Genomic DNA, 19,670 nt, shown 5'->3' with positions numbered 1-19,670 from the left:
ATTGGATCTAGAGTCCAGACTCTTAAAAACATCGACAAGAAAAAGTACTCTTGATTCAATCAGAATCTAGCTTAAATCAAGAACCAAGCCTCTTAATTTAACCGGATTTCGTTTTGAATCAAGAAAAAATCCGATTGAATCAAGAGTATTTTTTCTTGTCAATGTTTTCAAGAGTCTGGACTCTACATCCAATGTGTTTTTTTTTTTCCAGTTTGGAAAAATGGAGGTTTCTCCGAGTAGTTTGACAACGGGTGGGAATGGACGCAACTGAGCATATCATTTTGTCGGTCATTCATTCCTTGGCACTTGACTAGTTACGTCTTAATTCAAAGGTGCGGCCGCGGCGTCGTGTTTCCTGGCAGCACCCGCAGCCGCAACTGCCCCTGCTGGATGTGACGCCCGACGCGACGCGACGCGACGCGCGTCATCGCTGAAAAACCCAGGCCTGGCTAATCAGCCGCCCCAGCTCCTTTCCCGTCGATTGATCCATCTCTAATGCTCTGACCGTGTCCCAGAACAACTTCATTTCCCAGGTCTCCCACCTCTCATACAGAACAAGGGAGGGAGGATTCAGGTGAAAGACCCCCCGGACGCAATTTTACCTACCCGGGTCTGAGGCCTGCACTCTGCATACTTTACTCAAGAAAAAACTCTGTAACTATAAGACTTTTTATATTTTGAGATTAATTAAATTTATGACTTAAAGAAACAGGAAAAATCAGTTGGATTTCATTTTTGCAATTAGACACTACTAGCTCTGGCTTTTATGCGGGTTTAATGGGGCCAGTACCGCCAGTACATACGAGCTTTAGATATGGGTCTACACATATTACACATATATTCATATGTTCATATATACTACATATATTCTAGAAAAGAATCAGACCCCATAAATTAAAAGGAACATAAAAAACCGAGTGTTAAAACAGCCGCAAATAAGACAGGCGTATTCGGTCCTCGTTTTTTAACTTTTTCCTGGAATGTGAGCGACCCCTCGCTAAAAGATTGAAGTATCGCGGCCGCGCAGGTTCACGTCTTACACCATCGCGCCTTCAATTTTGCAGACGCAGCACGGACAACCATCAAGCACGAATAGTTGTATCTCTGCGCCGTCATTAACGCGCGTCTTTTCCTTCGCCCCTTTTCCATGTTGTGTTGGTACCGTTTGTCTTATTTGAGGTTTTGCATCAAAGGCCAAGTGAAGAACATGGCTAAAGAGAGGAAAGACGTAATTCCGTCTCAAAATATAATTTTTATCCCGAATTAGAGCGACACCTCATTGGCAGTACAGAGTGGAGCATTGCGAGTTCACACCTCACGCCATCGCGCCTTCAATTTTGCAGACGCAGCACGGACATCCATCAAGCACGAATAGTTGTATCACTGCGCCGTCATCAACGCGAGACCTCTCTCTTCCTCTACCTCGGGTTTGGGTGGTTCTGTTTGTTTTATTGGTAGAGGCACTTAAAGGGCCACGTAAGCAATACCGCCAAGGCAGGAGAGACGTATTTGGGTTTCGTTTTTAAACTTTTCTCCCAAATATATAATACTATGTCATTTCATAACACAGCCTTGAATGAGCAAATTAAGCTCCATTTACTCAAGGTAAATGCAATTTAGACGTAACGAAGCTGGATCATATTATTTTTACAGTTATCAATTTTCGTGCTAGAGGGTTGCAAAACAGAAACTGACTCAGACTATGACTTCCAAGCCGCTATTCTCGCTCTTATTAAGTTGTAAATTTTCTTACTCTTCATTTGATCTAAAAGTTTAAAATATCGATCTTGATTAAGAAAGAAGTTTTTCCTGTTTCAGAATCAAATAATGAAAGCTCCTCCCGTTTTACAATTCAAGATGATTTCGTCCCAGGAGACATACGCTGAATTAGACAAAGTAAATTAATACAAATGTAGACTACTAGTATCAGAGCATGCATGCACTAAAAAAATTTGGTTGCTAAAGTCCTTGTCTAACCATTTCGATGATTCTGGAATTTGATGCAGTACACAGAAAAAAATATATGAAGCTGACGACAGAACCTTCTGTTCACAGGGCTCCTGCAGTTCTTTGTTACACTTACAGAATTTTTCTGTTGTGAGAACAGAACTTCGGTGGTGGGAACAGAGTACTCTGTCCTCATAAAGGAAGCTTCTATGACTGTTACAAAAGAAGTGCAAGAGCCTTGTGAACAGAAGTATTTTTTTCAGTGTATGAAGTCAAAATAGTCGTATCTGTAATTTCGCTCTCGGTACCAGAGTTGTACCGAGAATTTAGTGATGATTACTGCGAGGTATATCTAGAATACATATTCGAGGCTTCATGTCTTATTATGACGACAATACATGAGCCACGGCTGTTTCGGAGGCTAGGGCTGGGCGACCTAACGAGAGCTGGACACTCTTGACAGTTCCTACATTGACTCACGGCTGAAAATTTTGCATGGCTCTTTACGATCGCTCATCACTTGGCTATTCATCCTCCTAATCTGCGCCTCAACCTCAATCTTCTCTCTTCCCATGTTTCCATCCTCGGCTGGTCCTCGCCTCTTCGGTCTGAAAATCATTAAAACTGAATTCATTGCTTTCAAAACCTAACAGCCTTCGTTTCTCGATGAGCTACCAATTCCGCATGCTGCCGTACTTGCGGGAAGTCGCAGGAGAGAAGACGTTCTAGGTTTTGATATCCACCGGTTTAACTGAGATTTCCGTTAGTCTCGAGTGTGATGCTCAGAAAATCACATTTTAAATCAATATTTTCATTGGAATGTAAATGCGTGGTCTAGTGAGATTGGTTGTTTTACTCACGACAGAAACTGCGCACTTTCTCAGGTGAATACTGCCGCGCTGAGGAAGAACGCCGTATAAACCCTCAGGCGTTGCCAAATTTCCTTTGATAAAACGCGAATTTCCCGGCAAACTTATGAATATTTTTCCTCCAATGTTGCAGACATTTTTTTCCGCAATTTTCCCTAAAGTTCCTGAAAATTTCAAGGAAAAATAGTCATAACTTCCTGCAAAAATAAACATTTTCGCGACGTAAAGGCAACTCTCGAATGTTCATACGGCGTTCTTCGTTAGCGCGACAGAATATTCCCATTGGATCATTGAGGAAAAGTCGATTATTGATTTTCCGAAACGTCTAATCATATGTTGGAACATGTATCTTTTCTCCTCATACACCTTTTCATGTTTTCTGGGAGGTGATTACGCATCTTTTTGATAGCGTTGTGACGATGAGGCATATCCATTTTTTGGCACAGAAAGATACAAGTAGCTTAGTATTAGATTATTTTTTGTAGATCATGATTTTAAGCTACGGATCTGATTGCACTACTAGGTGTGAGTGATACTGGTCACCATTTTTGCACCCACAAAAGGACCTTGGGTTTACTCCAACCTGGTGGAGGTGGGTTTACTCCAACCTCCAACCTTCAACCCCTCCAACCGCGTACTGCTTTACAAAGTACTTTGTACTTTTTACAGGTCTATTCTGATTTCTTGATTTTCAGTGTCGCAGTCAATACTAAGCAGAGGAAGGAATTAATCTCTATTATTGATCACGATTAATCTATTACGACTTCTAATTGCTCGCATTATTTATTCGAGTCGGTCCGGGCTGTTTTCCTTTCCTCTCCGTTTTCTCCGTCCCCGCCCACCACAGCCGTTTTCCCTTTCGCTTTTCCGTCTCTCGCTTTATTTAATTACCGCTCATCAAGTTAATTTTGTTTTCTTCCTTCGTGTAATTGCACCGTAATTGCACTTCAATGCACTCGACAAGTTTCTTCGAGCCTCTAAAAACCGAGATAAATTAAGTTTTAGAACAAAATTAAGCGGAGAGTAATCTTCGATTGATTGGGAGGGAAACCAGTCAACCTAATCAAGCAAGGATGCCAAACGCAATAGAGTCCTCGCTGTGTGATGACCCCATAGAAAAGTGTCCGCAGTCAAGCTGTGCCTGCCAACGCTGTGAGGAAGAAAAAATCGAGTCGGTTTTTTCTTTTCTCTCCCCTCAGGCCATGGAGAGAGGAGGTAACACTTGGATACCTTGATAATTAGAGCTATTAACTCCAACTTGAAACGGAAAAAACGGAACCGTTCAAAACAAATAAGAAGAAAGGGGGGAGAGAGAAAAAACTTTTACGGTCTGTTTTAATTTATTTAGTGCTTGTTAAGCAATTAAAATGCTGTAAAAGCAGTAACGTTTGCACTACAATGTTCCCAACTCGAAATTGCCTGTTACACTTTCCATCGATCCGAGGCAGCTGTGGCGATTTAGCACTGCCCTTCGACTATCACTTCACCACTTATTACTCTTCGATTTCTTTGGTGACGCAGGGACACGCTCAAATTAATGCAGTTTTCTTGAATTTATGCCTTATTTTAACGATTTTTATACCGCACGTTGGGAAAGCTTCGCCTGCTGGGAGTATTTTCACACGTTTTTGCCTTTTTTGCTGCTGCTCCTCTCTGGAACACGAGCGCGAAAATTCACTAAACCGAGAAAAATCCATCGATTTTCATCACCTAAATTTGAGGTTAAGAGCTGAGTCTCAAAAGGGAAATAACGGAAATAGATTTCTGGAGAAAGTCATCAGGAACTTCCAGAGAAGATCGCGGATCCGTAATGATGGAGGGCGTCAGATCATGGGTGCTGAAAATTACATCGTGATCAACGCCATGACCAGACAGCTGATTTGGCGATAAGAGCGCAATGACGGAAAAAGGCTGGATTGACAGAAGAAGCTATGCAAAAAAGGAGACAGAGGAAAAATGGAGTGATCACATAGGTGGAAACGGGTGGTTACAATAGACGAAAGGCGTAAGTAATGGACTATGTAACAGCAACCCACGAAAGACCCTGTAGTTAATCCACCGTTTCTCTATTTTGGCCATTGCAACCACACACCTTCACCAAGAAGGTCGCTGTGTTCAATCTGTACCTTCTCTATCCATCACTTTGTCCATTAATTCCCATAATCAGCCCGCTGGAGGGCGGTTTGGACAAGAAAACAAGGAACACATGAACGATCTTATTGGTGGAAGCGGGTCCTTGCAATAGACACGAGTGGAAAGTAATTGACTAAGCGATGGCAACCCCTTGGAGAGGTCCTTCAGTTAGTTAATCATTTCCCCCTTAGTCTACCCAACAACCCCCCGTCTCAACCAATAGGATCCCTAAATTTTCTCCTTGTCTTCTCGCTCTATAGTTTTGGCTATCAATTTTAACTATCAACCTGCTGCGGGCTGGTCGTTGAATTGGTAGACAAAGCTATAGACAAAGAAGACAAAAAGGACACGGAGGGTCCTATTAGTGGCAGCGGGTGGTTTCAATGGACAAACGAGATAGGTAATAGACTAACCAACAGCAGCCTATGAGACACCCTCCAGTTAGTCCATAATTGAATCGACGTATACGAAAACGTCCGTTGTTCCATACAGGGTTTCATAATTGCGGTGGTTTCCATTTGCCCCACGACACAGATGAATAAGATCGATCTCCTTTGTAAACGTTCAATTACACTTCGGGGATTATTTATAAAATTGCTCTACATTCCTAATATAACGTCTTGAACCATTTTGTGTCGTTAAGTTACAGCGAAATTGTCTGCTCAAATTCTGAAACACTGTCTTGGACATCGGTCGTTTTTGCAAACGTCGATTCAACTTACCCCCGTAGTCTTTGAGTAGCACCCATTTCAACTAATAGGACCGCTCCATACTGCCATGCTAAGGAAGAACGCCGTATGAACATTCGAGAGTTGCCAAATTACCTTCGATAAAATGTTTATTTTTTAGACAAATTATGAATACTTTTCCTTGAAATTTTCAGACGTTTTAGATCTAATTACAAACAAAATTATCTGAGAAATTGGTAGACAAACACTCAAAACTTTTCCTGAAAATTAGTGATTTGCCAGGGGAAACTTGGCAACGCCTGAAGGCTCATACGGTGTTTTTCCTTAGCACGGCAGCATACTCCCTATGTCTTATTTCTCTAAAGTTTTGGCTATCAATTTGAACAATGATCCTGCTGCTCTCTGGGTAGAGAGATTTCCACCCGGGACGAGAATCCAAGAGAGGAGTCTGGACGAAGGTTAATGTCACTGAAATGAGCGATGGCGATGGCGGTCGCCGGGCATTGTTTCGTCCGCGCCGTCGCGTTCGTCTCGTCTACGTGCTCCACGTCCACGTCCACGTCCACGTCCGCGGTGATTACACAATTAAGCCCCTGGCATTTAGGCATTATGTCATATTCGTTCTGCAAGGATGGTGACGCCGAGATGGACACCGACGCGACGCGACGCCGGACATCCAAGATGAGATCCAGACGCCGATTGTGTCACGCCCCGGATGACGAGGCTCCTCCGCTAAACATGAACCAATGGACCACTCGCCAGGGCAACGTATTAAGTGCTAACCTGCCGTAGGAAGGAAAAACACCGTATGAACATTGGAGGGTTGCCAAATTTCTTTCGATAAAATGTTTATTTTTAAAGAAAATAATGAATATTTTTCCATGAAATTTTCAGGAACTTTAGGTGAAATTGCAAACAAAATTATCTGAGGAACTGGAAGGAAAATCTTCAGAAGTTTACAAGGAAATTCGCGTTTTATCAAAGGAAAGTGTGCAACGCCTGAAGGTTTATACGCGGCGTTCTTCCTTAGCACGGCAGCATACTGTCGCAGTAAGGAAAAACGCCGTATGAGCCTTCAGGCGTTGCCAAATTTCCTCTGGCAAATCAATAATTTTCGGGAAAATTTGTAAATATTATGCCTCCAATTTTTCCAGTTATTTTGTTACAAATTTCACCTAAAGTTCCTGAAAATTTCAATAAAAAATATTCATAACTTCACTTAATAATAAACATTTTATCTAAGGAAATTTTGCAACTTTCGGAGGTTCATACGGCGTTCTTCCTTAGCACGGCAGGATAATTCATTTGTTTTCTCATTAAATTACGTGCAATATACGTTGAACGTATCGAAACTTTTAATATTGATTCATATGTGAGAAATGAAATGTTCATAGTTTACATTATGAACAGTAAGTTCAAATTTCCCTCTCGCTGGAAAACCATGATCGACGTGGTTCAAAGTAGGCATTGATATCAATTTCCTCAAATGAGCATACTTCATGCAAAGAAATTTGGCAACTTTTAATGAGGATACGACGTTTTTCCTTATCACGGCAGTTCAGGAAAGTGATATCGATGGTAAAAGTCACAAAACATGTATTTCGCGATAACGTTGCATTTCACTGGACGTTTCATCCGCCTACTCAAGAATCGTATTTTTGATTGTCCCCTGGACCCCCGACATTATATATTATGACGAGGTGGCTTTCTGCCTCCCCCCTTCCCACAAAAAGTACATAGTTCTACTCATGGACAAGGCTCTTTTTAACTAGAGAAGAATTTCACCAGAATCAACTCAACTGCATTCCGCGTTTGCATAATTTCTTGTGATGCAATTATGCATTAACAGAAATCGGAACAACCTAACGCCTCGAAACTTTTGTTGAATTTTCTATGTCGCATACAAAATGTTCTCAGAATTTTTTTGTCAATTTCGAGTCAGAACGTAGCTCGGTTTTCTTGTAAAAAATTAAATAAATGAGAAAATTAGACAACGCCCGATGCAGTTCGACTGACTCTGATCAAATCCTTACAGTTTATATTCAAATGCAAGACCATAGTCTTCTGATCTGACCGTCGCCTCCAACCATAAAACCATCAAGGCAACGCATTGGCACCCATAAAGTTCATCGAATCGTTAATATATCTTGTAGGTTTCACGCGCTTGGGTCCAGGATGATCACAGTAGCGTGGCGTGCTTTGAGATGTATCGATATTTCCCCATTTGAAGCTGTGGTAAATAATCGATTATTAAGATTTTCGCAGCGAACATCCTGTTAATCGATACTTTTCCATAGGTTTAAATGACAGATCAATCGATATATCGCAAAGCACGCCACGCCGCTGGATGATTACTACTAGAGGCACTGTCATTGAAAAAGTAGGGGAGGGGACGGGGGGTAAAGTGAAAAAAAGACTAATCACGGGACAAAATTGCCGAATTTACCTCCAAAATTAAGCACACCAATGTGCGAGTAAATATGATAAATGTAATTTTTCGAAAATTTGACAAGGTGAAAGAAGACACACGAGCACTCATACTAGGCGTGTCGGCGGGGCATATTCACGCTTCTGACGGAGCACAGAGACTTGGCCATCGGTGTGTGGTCCACGGCTCATCCGGGGAGGAAACTCGAAAATACCTATCCTAAGCTACCGTGCGGACACGAAATCCGGTAGAGTTCATTATTTTGTAATCAGGAGGGGGCACAAGTGCTCGGATTTAGAATCCGTGCCGCTTTTACAGCGCGTTGCCTGATTTCTGAGAGAAAACTATTTTACCTCCTTGGTAAAATCGATCACCTCAGATTTAGGTGACATCATCTGAAATTTAAGTAACGCCACCAAAACTTTGGATGATAGGACCTAGAGACTAAATGACACCTGAAACTTAGATGACATGACCTGGTACACGGCTTGGCTACCAATGTGGGCTGTAACTTGAGGAAGAGCGCTGTATGAACATTCGGAAGTTGTAAAATTTCTCCGTATTAAAATATGTATTTTTGAAGGAAGTTATGCATATTTTCCCTTGAAATTTTTAGAGTTTTTAAATTGAATTGGAGACAAAATTGTCTAAGAAATTCGAAGAAAAATATTCTCAATTTTCCGGATAAATTCGTTTTTTGTCGAAGAAAATATGGCAACGTCTGAAAGCTCATACATCGCTCTTCCTTAGCACGGCTGTAAGATTCTCCATGAGATGGTCTCATTGAGATCTCCATGAGACTCCCTCCATACATGGAGAAAAAACTTCGTGCATGGGACCCGAAGATGAGGTCATATGGATCTCTGAAGTTTTTGGATCTCGCATCCGGAAACTTGAGATCTAGCTGCCGAAGTTTGGGTCAGACATCTGAAGTACCTAGGTACATATCGAAGGGTTCGGGTCACACATCTTAGTACTCCGGTACTTACCGAAGTAATTCGGATGTCTGATACGAACTTCGGCAGTTGAACCTCAAGTTTTCAGATGCGTGATCCGAAAACTTCGGAGATCCGTATGACCTCAACTTCGGATCCCATGAAGGAAGTTTTTTTCTCCTTGTAAAGGTTCTCTCCATCACCTGATGAGCGACACCGAGACTCTGAGGGTGCGCATGCGACCCTCTGACAAGGACTCATTTGACCGAAGGTGGACTAATTAGGCCTGCGCTGACGTTGCGAGGAGGCCCGAAGTGGGCATGAGCGTCGCTCAAGCGGGACAAATCTTTGTTTTTTTCATCATTTTCTAATTATTAATCAATAGCGAGCGGTGAAGTGAGACGGTCGCGGTCCGCGTCCGCGCTTCGCGGTCGACGCACGGCGCGGCGCGGCGTCGCGACGCCGAGGCGGCGGCCATTCCCTTGTTATCACGTGTCGTCGCGCCTAAGTCACGCCTTTTCCACAGTATACCCAGATCGCTCGGAATAAACTTTATTTTCTCTTTCAGAATGGGGAATTTGCAGGTGTCTAAAAATTTGGGTATTATATGTTTTAAGAAGAAACTATTGGTTGAATTGAGCAGGCGGAGATCTTTGGTTTCTGAAGTGAACAATTATCAGAGATGATATGACCAAATTGGTCTGAATACACGATCAAATTCCAAACCAATTATGATCAAAGTAGACGAGTTGATGGCTGATGGTCGCCATAAAACAGTCCTCTTTGATTTAGTTGATTTTGATTAGTGATTTTTGATTAAACCGTCAAAGTTTGATTAGTTGCTTGCACACCGCTCTGACCCGTCGGCATGTCCGGGAGGTTTGCCGATAAAATGGGGAATGGCACCCTTAGCAGCAGCTCCTTTGGAGGTGATGATCCAGGAAAACCTCTTAGAAGAAACTCCGGAAACGGAAACCAGAAGAGAATTCTTCTAGGGGAAGAAAGGGTACCTGGCTGCCTGGAGAGCCGTTTTGTTTTGGGACTCCAAGAGTGGAACCACGGAAACCCTGCAAATGTATTACTTCCCTATCCGAGCATGTGGAGTTTGACCAGGTATAGAGGTGGACTCTTAACGTAGCGTAGCATATCCCCTTCATCACGGCCTGAACTTTGAGAGATTTTTGCGAGCTTGGCAGTTGATTTCAGAGAAAGCCAGTGGCGCCATCAGGTTTCTCACGAAATTTTACAGTAGAGTAAGTACTTACATCGCAAATTCACATATTCAATTACGAGAACTCCATTCAGCAAGTTTTCGCAAATGGACATCGACGTCGTAAGTTCGCAATCATATATCTCGTTTGTGGTGTCTGATAATCTCCGCCCCTAAGCCATTTTTTTAAAAGTGAACAAATTGACATCATTCTTTGAAGTTTATGCAGAATTTTCTTCGCACGGAGACGAAAAATCACGGCAGTTTTAGAGAATCACCATTGAGTAGTTTTCCATTTATAAAATAAAGTATGACAGGAAGTCTGCGACGCACAATGGGACTAGTCTATAGCAGAGGTCGGACAAAATTTGGAAGCTTCAAAAGCTTATAACTCCGTTTATACAAAACTTTGAGGTTCTAAAAGTGGTTTCATTGGTTTCCTCGTAAACTTTTTTCTATAGTTACCCTTTGAAATTTAAAATGTGACGAAATAAACATCGAAATTTTCAGTTTTAGTCAAAAATGTCATGTCCGACCTCTCCAATTGACTCGATCCACTGTGCGACGTGGCAAACCGATTCATGTGATTGCCGACTTACACCGTCAATATGTAAAATATCGTGAGAAGGATCTGAACAAGTCGAGTGTGTCTTCTTTTTGGTAAAATATGACACAAATGGAACCCGGACAAATGCGGTGGGGAGACAACGATGGGCGGAAGAGTGTGAGAATGGAAGTGAATTCCAGTAGCACTCCTACCTAACCTGCCGCGGTCATCGCGGCGCACAATGAGACGATACATTCGGAAGAGAATTTTTTTTACTCAGACCTCAAATTTCCATGTTTATTTCCTCAAATTTTAGACTTTAAGGGATGCTTCTTGAGAGAAATTGAACGATACAACCAATGGAATCACGTTTAAACTTGTCCATCTCTTATTGATGAAATTATGCACTTTTAAAGCTTCCGGATAAGATACTCGATCTCTTTCATCGGCTGATTCCACCGTGCGACGGGCCGGGAGATGTGTGCCGAATCGGGACCCAAAGAACAATCAAAGTGGCATTACTTCTTACACGCCCGACACTCACCGCTAACACGTTTCTATCGTCCGCCCCCATCCCCCCGACCCCTTGGCCCGCGAGGATCCACCCGAAACAATAACCTTTTTTTTATATAATTTTAAACGCGCCTCGACTTTGTAAATGAATGAAATTTTTGTAACCATCGCCTCGCGTAATTAGTTCCATCATGAGCCGCGCTGAAGAATAACGCCGTGTGAGCATTCGCATGTTGCCACACATACCTTGATTCGTCGTCCGTTTTTTTAGAATACTTGAAAATTCCTCTTCGAAATTTCTAGAATTTTTGGATTTTAGAAGAATGAACATTTTTTGAAAAATTTAAAGTGATAAAATTCTTAATTTTTTAAATAAATATGTATCTCCTTAGAAGACGTTTCATAACGTCCGAATTTTCATACGGCGTTTTCCTAGCGCGGCAGCCCTGCCCTATGCCTCTCCGCGCGCTTCGCTTTTTTCACGAGTTCCAAAGCCGCTGCGAGAAATGAAAGAAGCGTAAAGATATCATTAAGAACAATGGCGGCTGAAAACTCATTCTCGTTCCGAATATTTTTTCTTCTTCGAAGCATGATGTGCGACATTTCTGATTGCATTCTGTCGTATGATTAGGTCAAATAGACTGCGCGACTCGCCGCCCAAAGTATTATCGTATGTTTGGACAATGCCCCAAGATTTGTGGTTTGAAAGAGAGCAGTGGAGGTTAGGAGTCGTAGAGCGCGAGGGAGTGCTGTAAAGCGACTTATATGTATGTTGGAAAACAACACAACTCTGTAGGTAAATAAGTGCAAAAAACAAATAATCCGTCCGAAACCGTTCTAGGTACAAACTATTTAACTATTTTTTAGAGCGACTAATTAGCAGTTGTACCAACTTTTTAACTCATTTTCCATGAAAATACGGACTTTTGTTGATTTGATCGTTTTGAGAATGAACAAAATCGCCCATGTTAATCATACAGAAAGTAAAACATGTTTTGAAAAAATAAAAGAATTTCGCGCTTGACCTCAAAAACCATTTTTTTTTTTTTAAATGCTATACGAATTCATTTTTGAACTTCTCAAAGTTGGGCCGTTCTCGGAGTATACGATCCAATTTAAGTCTGAGTCAGCGAAGACCTCCTAAGTCCTAAGGGTCCCTAAAGCGCGGTTCTATGACCTCTTAGTTGGAGTTATAACCTTTGATTCAAATTGGTCAGATCCTTCAAATGCCTCTTAAAGTTTAACCAGAGGTTAAGATTTTTATTTGTAAAATAAGACGAAAATTTCGTTCGGATCATAAAAATCACAACATGAACTTCTGAGTCCCTGAAAACAGCAGTGAAAATTTGCCTCCGTCAAGAGATGGTAGAAACGGGCCTTCAGACAAATGAGGCAGACGCAAAAACGCTGCCTCCAAGTTTCAAGCTAGCTCAGCGTTGAAGAATCAATGTAAAATAATACGAAGATATATCGCTGTCAAGGTAAAAAACGAACCTCAGTAAAATAAAATAACAATTTTGACATTAATAATCGTCCTAGTCATGCGATATTTCACGATCTCCTGCTTCCTGTAGTGCCGCTAAATAAGAGATAAAAATGTAAAAAAAAACAGTGTCAATAGTTGAAGAGGAGTTTCAATAAAAACACATCAAGCACGTAATTACGAAAGCTCTAAAACAATTAGCGCACTTGTATCCTGTTCCGCTGAGGGTTCTGAAATTGAATTTATAGGTAACGAACATGCGAAATTTGAATAAAGAGGCGCCTGGTTTTGGCGAGAGGGGCGTTGCCAAGCGCCGCATCGCGCTAGGTCGGAAACGCTAATCAGACGTGATTAGCCGGCAAAACAGACGCCTCTAATAACAAATAATTACTCGAAGTATGAAAAATTAGTCTCCGAGATATTTTAGTTGGGAGTAATTTGTACCAAACCAACCGGTGCCGATGAAATCCTCCGCCAATAATTAGTGCTCTGAGGTTTTAAGTGCTCCGATAACGACTTCTAAATAGCCTGCTTGCGAGGCCCGAGCAAATCCGGAAAATTTGCTCTCTTGTTAAAAGAATTTCGATCCAATTTTTACGAGGCGATTATTATTAATCTGGAAGAGTTCTGGGTCATGAACATAAAAATTCTTTCCTGTGGATTGATTTTCGTCCTTTAATCGATCTTAAATCGATGGTGAAACCGCCGCAAAAGCGCTTGCTTTCGCTTGCGACGTCGCGTCAGGTTTCCTATCTGATGAAAAAATTCATACTTATTTTAAGTTAAACAAATAAATAGCGGAGAATAAGCAGACATTAAGATATCAAACAAAGTTTGCTAAAATACTGATTTCACTTTGAAATGTTGGCCAAAATCGGATCCACTAGGCTCACAATGGATCGGTGGAAAGCCACTCAGGATCATTACAGCTGCTCATTTCTCTAAAAGCCTCTTCGTAAAACCTGCAGCTGCTAAAAAGCAGGCTTGGACTGGCCATAAGGCCAATCTGCCATTGGCAGATACGCTCCCTTGGCGCGCCAAAAACGCGCCCCTCTGACAGATAGCAAAATAAGAAGAGAAAAACAATTACGACCGAGAATATATGCGGCAAATTTCTTAAATGAACGGAAAAAGGGAGAGTTAGGAGTGTTTTTCTTAGTTTTTAATAAGAAAAATATATAATTACGTAGTAATTATAAATAAATACCAAAACAATTCTCGGTAGATGTCAAAGACTGACTGAAAACTTTTATTAACCTCTTATGAGAAAATATACATTTTATCAGCTGACACTGACATTGTTGTCAGATGAACATTCTCCCGAGGGAGCGAAAGTGATTACAATTCATACATGACATGTTATAATTTATTGATATATTTGTGGATGTCCATTTTATATGCTAATTATGCAATTTTTGTGCTGCTATATGCATACAATGTCACTGTCTTATGGGCGTCCCCTGCATTTGAAATGCCACTGTCTTACGGGCGTCCCCTGCAGTTAAAATGTGACTGTCTTACGGGCGTCCCCTGCAGTCGAACAGTCCAGTGTTTCAGAACTGATTTATTCCCACAGAGATTAAAACGATCTCTGCATGGAATTATTATCCCACGGAGATCAAATAGATCACTGCATGGAATCATTAGCCCACGGAGATCAAATCGATCACTGCATGGAATTATTAGCCCATGGAGATCAAATCGATCACTGCATGGATTTATTAGCCCACGGAGATCAAATCGATCACTGCATGGAATTAGATTTTTATGAACTTCATTATCCACAAGAAATACTGCCTCATTAAAAACCTTAACCATATGAAAAACCATTGGATAAAAACATAGGCAAGGGAAAAAGAGTGCAATGTATGATTGAATTCTGATTTGTTTGATTTGAATAAGCATTGACAGAATGATTGTTGTCGCCTTCTCCGAAGTTTTCCGATGTTAATCTATTCTTTTCCGATAAGCTCTGTCAGTTTGTCTCAAGTTCATCTAGAGATTGTTTGAAGTTGATGATTGATTTTCACATTAGACTTCAAATGTCAATCATTTGATTTGGGTAATCGATCACAGGTGATGATTTTTTTTTTTATTCTTCTTGAATAATCATTCCTGGCCAAATAAAATTGTTAAAGTATGTACAATATATGTATAGTATTGTATAAAATTGTAAATGTTAAAGTACTCTCTGCTCTGCTCGTTATTCTAGGCGGTCTAGAGATAAAGGAAGTTAAAGGAGGAGTTCTGTTTTTGTTCATTATTTTCTTCTTTTGCGTTTCTTTTCATCATCGTCTCTCATCTTTTTGTTAATTTGTATATCAACGGAGGGTGGTGGCGCTTATAGGTAATACAGCAAAGTAGGCGATGAGCATTCAGTCAGGGTTACATACAATATTACATGCATAGGATGTAGGATATACATAGGACAACACAAGATGGACAGGAGAACATAGGACGGACGGGACAGCAGAGGATATGGATAGGCTCGATTTAGTTCCTGCAGTATTTTTGCTCTTTGTTGATAGTATGCTGCCTGAAACAAGATGACAACAGAAACAGAAAAACGAACTATCTATTTTGCAAATTTATATTAACTTGAGATCATAATGATATGTCTGATAATATCAGATAATTTAATCCGTTTTGCTTCTACACCTAAAACACACCCGGGAATTTTAATACTTCTTGAACTTTACTCTGTGGCATATTCGATCAACAAGGATCTGCACTCTTATGTAAACCACTGAACTCAGACTCGTTAGTTAACACTTTTCTTTTATTTCCTTATTTCAGCAGTATTTATTAGTCTTCCACAGTCTTTCAGCTCAAAATATAATCTTTAAATATCTCTTACTTTTTTCTCACAATGAATTTCTTAAGTCTTTTATCTCTATTCAAGAGGATTATTAAAAGTATAAATACATCAATCATTTTGGATGATTTCCTTCCGCTTCGATTTTTATGTATGCCATAATAATTTACTGAGGAATTATTAATTTTGCATTATTTTCACCATGAGTTAAAATAGTTTATAATAATTAATCCGCAACGATGATAAATTAGAATTAGTTAAATCCATATATGTTAAACTTGCTTCATTTCTCCATTATGCTCGATTTTAAAACTCATACAATCAGTCTCTGATCATAACCTCATTAACATCTTCTGCTCACTTAGGTCATACTTTTTCTTCTCATTCAGATTTACACTCTTTTTTTTCGCATGTAGGTTATTTCTTCTTACTCAAATTTATATTTTTTTCTTTTTCTCACTCAGGTTGTAAATTGGAGTCAAGCTTTCTTTTTGAGACGACTGTCTTTCGACGTTGTTGCCTATACCTGCTTCGTTAGGTCTTTATTGCCTAAATGCACTTCCGCTTAGATAGGCTTGGATGTGATTTTGTAGCAAATGTTGCAACTTACTTGGCACCAATGCCAACCTAAATTAACGTTATCCAATCGTTGAACATAGCTCAACAATATTTAAATCGTACGATGATTTGACTATAAAACATATAAAACTGAAATAAAATTATTTGTAGTTTTTCATACCATTTTCGGAAAGATGGACAGGATAACAGGTTATAATATCATCCATTTTCAGGAGTTTCTGAACGAGTTCATACTATGTCATAATTCTCTTCGGTAGGCTTTAGGTGTTCGATTAAGTCCGGCTTGCCCTCTTAATGCACCTTTGAGATGATAGAATTTCGCAATTGTTGAAAAATGAAAAATGGCTCGACGTTCTGCCATACTTTTCATATCCCCCAGAGTTTATTTTTTTTTTTTTATTGTTGTTAGAAGCATCATTTTTTGTATTTTTGTCAGTTTCTTCTCTCTTTTCTTCCATTAGTGTCTTTAGACTTTTATCATTGTTTCGTAAAATCTTGTTTCAAATTCACTCAACTTATTTGGATTTTCATCGGTTTGATCATTTGAAGTTCAAAATTTGCTTGGGAAAATTGGGTAAAGATCTGCTTGGCTTCCTCATAACGAATGTTTAAGTTCGTCATGTTACTTAACGTTTTCTTGTGCTACGAAGTTCTCAAGGCTTGACAGCTGATAGTTAAGATGAAATTTTGTTGCCAAAAGGCTGGCTTTTTTCGCTTTTTGCATTATTAGGCCGAATTACCGCTTGATATTGCCCAATCGAGTCGTGGAAATCGGTCGATTACTGCACGATTTTTAATAGCTCAGGTATGTGGAGACAAATCCATTACTGCACATACTTGGTATTGACACGGAGATCGAGCGATCACTGCATGTCTCAACCAAAAGATGATAATTATCTTTTCAATTCGGCCGTATATTCCACTTTTATGAAAATTTTTAATGTTTCGTTGACGTCTTCTAAATTGCGCAGATGAAGATCACGTCGGGGTCACCATGTTTTTCTTAGTTTTTAATAAGAAAAATATATAATTACGTAGTAATTATAAATAAATACCAAAACAATTCTCGGTAGATGTCAAAGACTGACTGAAAACTTTTATTAACCTCTTATGAGAAAATATACATTTTATCAGCTGACACTGACATTGTTGTCAGATGAACAGGAGTAAAGAAAGGTGCTTTTACTCATGATAGTGGTGAACAGAGGTCCAAGAGCGATTTTCTGAAGCGTAAACACTTTTCTGTGAAATTTTCACCTTTTTGTTGACATACAGGCGCTTTATTATCCCCCACCTTCATTCACTATGTGTGACTCCCTTAGAAGCTATGGTCAGTTCGATTTTTAGACATACATATCCTTTAAAGACCTCTTGAGAGACCTAGAAACATATTTTTTCCTTTTCAAAATGACTATTGACTTGGACATACCATAGCATATCTCGAGCAAACTTAACCTTAATTTAACTCGAAATTCAAAAATAAGAGACATCTAAAGTGTAAACGTGATAGGACTATTTGCGCAAGATGCATGTCCACATTGCATGTGAAAAATGTAAAACGCGATGGCGTGAGTCGTGAACTCGCAATATTCTGCTCAATGCTACTTGTTTGAAGAACCATTACGAATAAGACAAACGGAAACAAACACAATATGGAATTAAAGCGAGGGAAAGGATGCGCGTTAACGACGGCGCAGAGATACAACTATTCGTGCTCGACGGACGTCGGTGCTGCATCTGAAAAATTGAAGGCGCGATGACGCGAGGCGTGAGCTCTCAATGCTCTGCTATATGCTGTCAATGAGGTGTCGCTCGGATTCGGGAGAAAAGTTAAAAAAGAGGCCCAAACACATCTCTCCTACCTTCGGCTGTGTTACTCACATAGTGCTTGAAGCACCATTACGAATAAGACAAACGGAAACAAACACAATATGGAAATAGAGCTAGGGAAAGGATGCGCGTTAACGACGGCGCAGAGATACAACTATTCGTACTCGACGGACGTCGGTGCTGCATCTGAAAAATTGAAGGCGCGATGACGCGAGGCGTGAGCTCTCAATGCTCTGCTATATGCTGTCAATGAGGTTTCGCTCAGATTCGGTAGAAAAGCTGAAAATGAGGCCCGAATACGTCTTCCCTGTCTTCGGCTGTGTTGATACTCGTTCTTTCTTCTTTTTCCAGGTCCTTGTCTGATTCTCTTTAGGATGGATTTGCAGACCCACGTCTTAAGCTCGTGTAAACCGCAGCACTGGCTCGGTTCTTTTGGAAATAATGGTGCTTGGCTACGTCTAGGAAATGCCCTGGATCATCAAACAGAAATTGAGGTAGTAGCACAATTTTAGGGGATAGCCTTTTTTCCGTGTCTTGGATACTATGCATATGTGGATGACAGAAAATTGCGTGGGTCCTACCGAGATATTCATACCAGTTTAGGTCTCGTTTGAGCTTTCCAGTCAATCACTCTGAGCATCTGAGCTTGACACTTGATGGAATCTCAGCTTTGCCTCCTGCAAAATCCCATACCGCAAAAACACCGTCATGGATATGCAGTGGTTTTATGCACGATGGGCCACTCGCCATGGTCTGGGCCAGGAAACAATCAAATATTTTGCTTCAAAATCTTGCGTAGAAAACTATTCACACAACGAGAGGTTTGACCATCAACTCATGAGCGAAGTTTTAATTCCCAAGTATTTTTAACACAGATAAAATGAAAAAAATGTCCCAAAGTTGATTTTCGAACTTCCCGGTGTGTGATCACTTTCCTGAGAGAAAACATGTCAAGTGATGCTTTAATTCATACCTTGTCTAAAGACCCATTGTTTTATACGAGCCCACACGTTTTAATGAAGATAACCCGGAACAAATTGTACGTACTGGAAAACACTTTTCTAGCGCACTCATATCTTGTGCATAAGTGGTGAGCTGAGTACCTAGTGGGTCAATATGCACACCGCGGGAAAGGGGAAGACGCCTCGATGGCCCCATTTATTCAGAGAAATGTGTTTCAATAGATATCTTTATTGGGCACAGTGCGATTCCTTCTTTTGTTTTGTGGCGCTCATTGTTAGTCAAGTGCAATATATTTTACTTACGTTCAATTGCCTTGGCCTAACCGTTATCGGCTCAAGTCGTAAAAACATCGATTATGGGTTTTCCCCCAGTATGGACTATGCGGTTTAGTCAATTTTTACCCTGGCCTCTTTTTTCGGGTATTTTTTTTATTTTGCGGGACGCAATTCTCGTCAACAAAATGCAGTCACAATGATGGTATCATTCTAATATCTTGGATTGATTTTCAAAGGTCTTTCGAATTAGAGAATTGTAATAGGATGAAGAGGACGGATGTCATCATGTATGTAACTTTACATATTGGAATAGGCTCGTCAGCGGAGGTTAAATGTAGAGCTGTCTTGTCAAGGAAAATAAAAGTGAAAAAAAAAAAAAAAACAAGTAAAATCGGTAAACCCATTCCGTCGTTTCCTGGGCAAAGGAACGTAACCACGATTGAAGGTTGCAAAA

The sequence above is a fragment of the Bemisia tabaci genome, chromosome 1 (genome assembly GCF_918797505.1).
Source record: "Bemisia tabaci chromosome 1, PGI_BMITA_v3".
NCBI classification, from domain to species: domain Eukaryota; kingdom Metazoa; phylum Arthropoda; class Insecta; order Hemiptera; family Aleyrodidae; genus Bemisia; species Bemisia tabaci.
The sequence above is the reverse complement of the archived record's forward strand: the minus strand, read 5'-3'. Positions refer to the sequence as shown.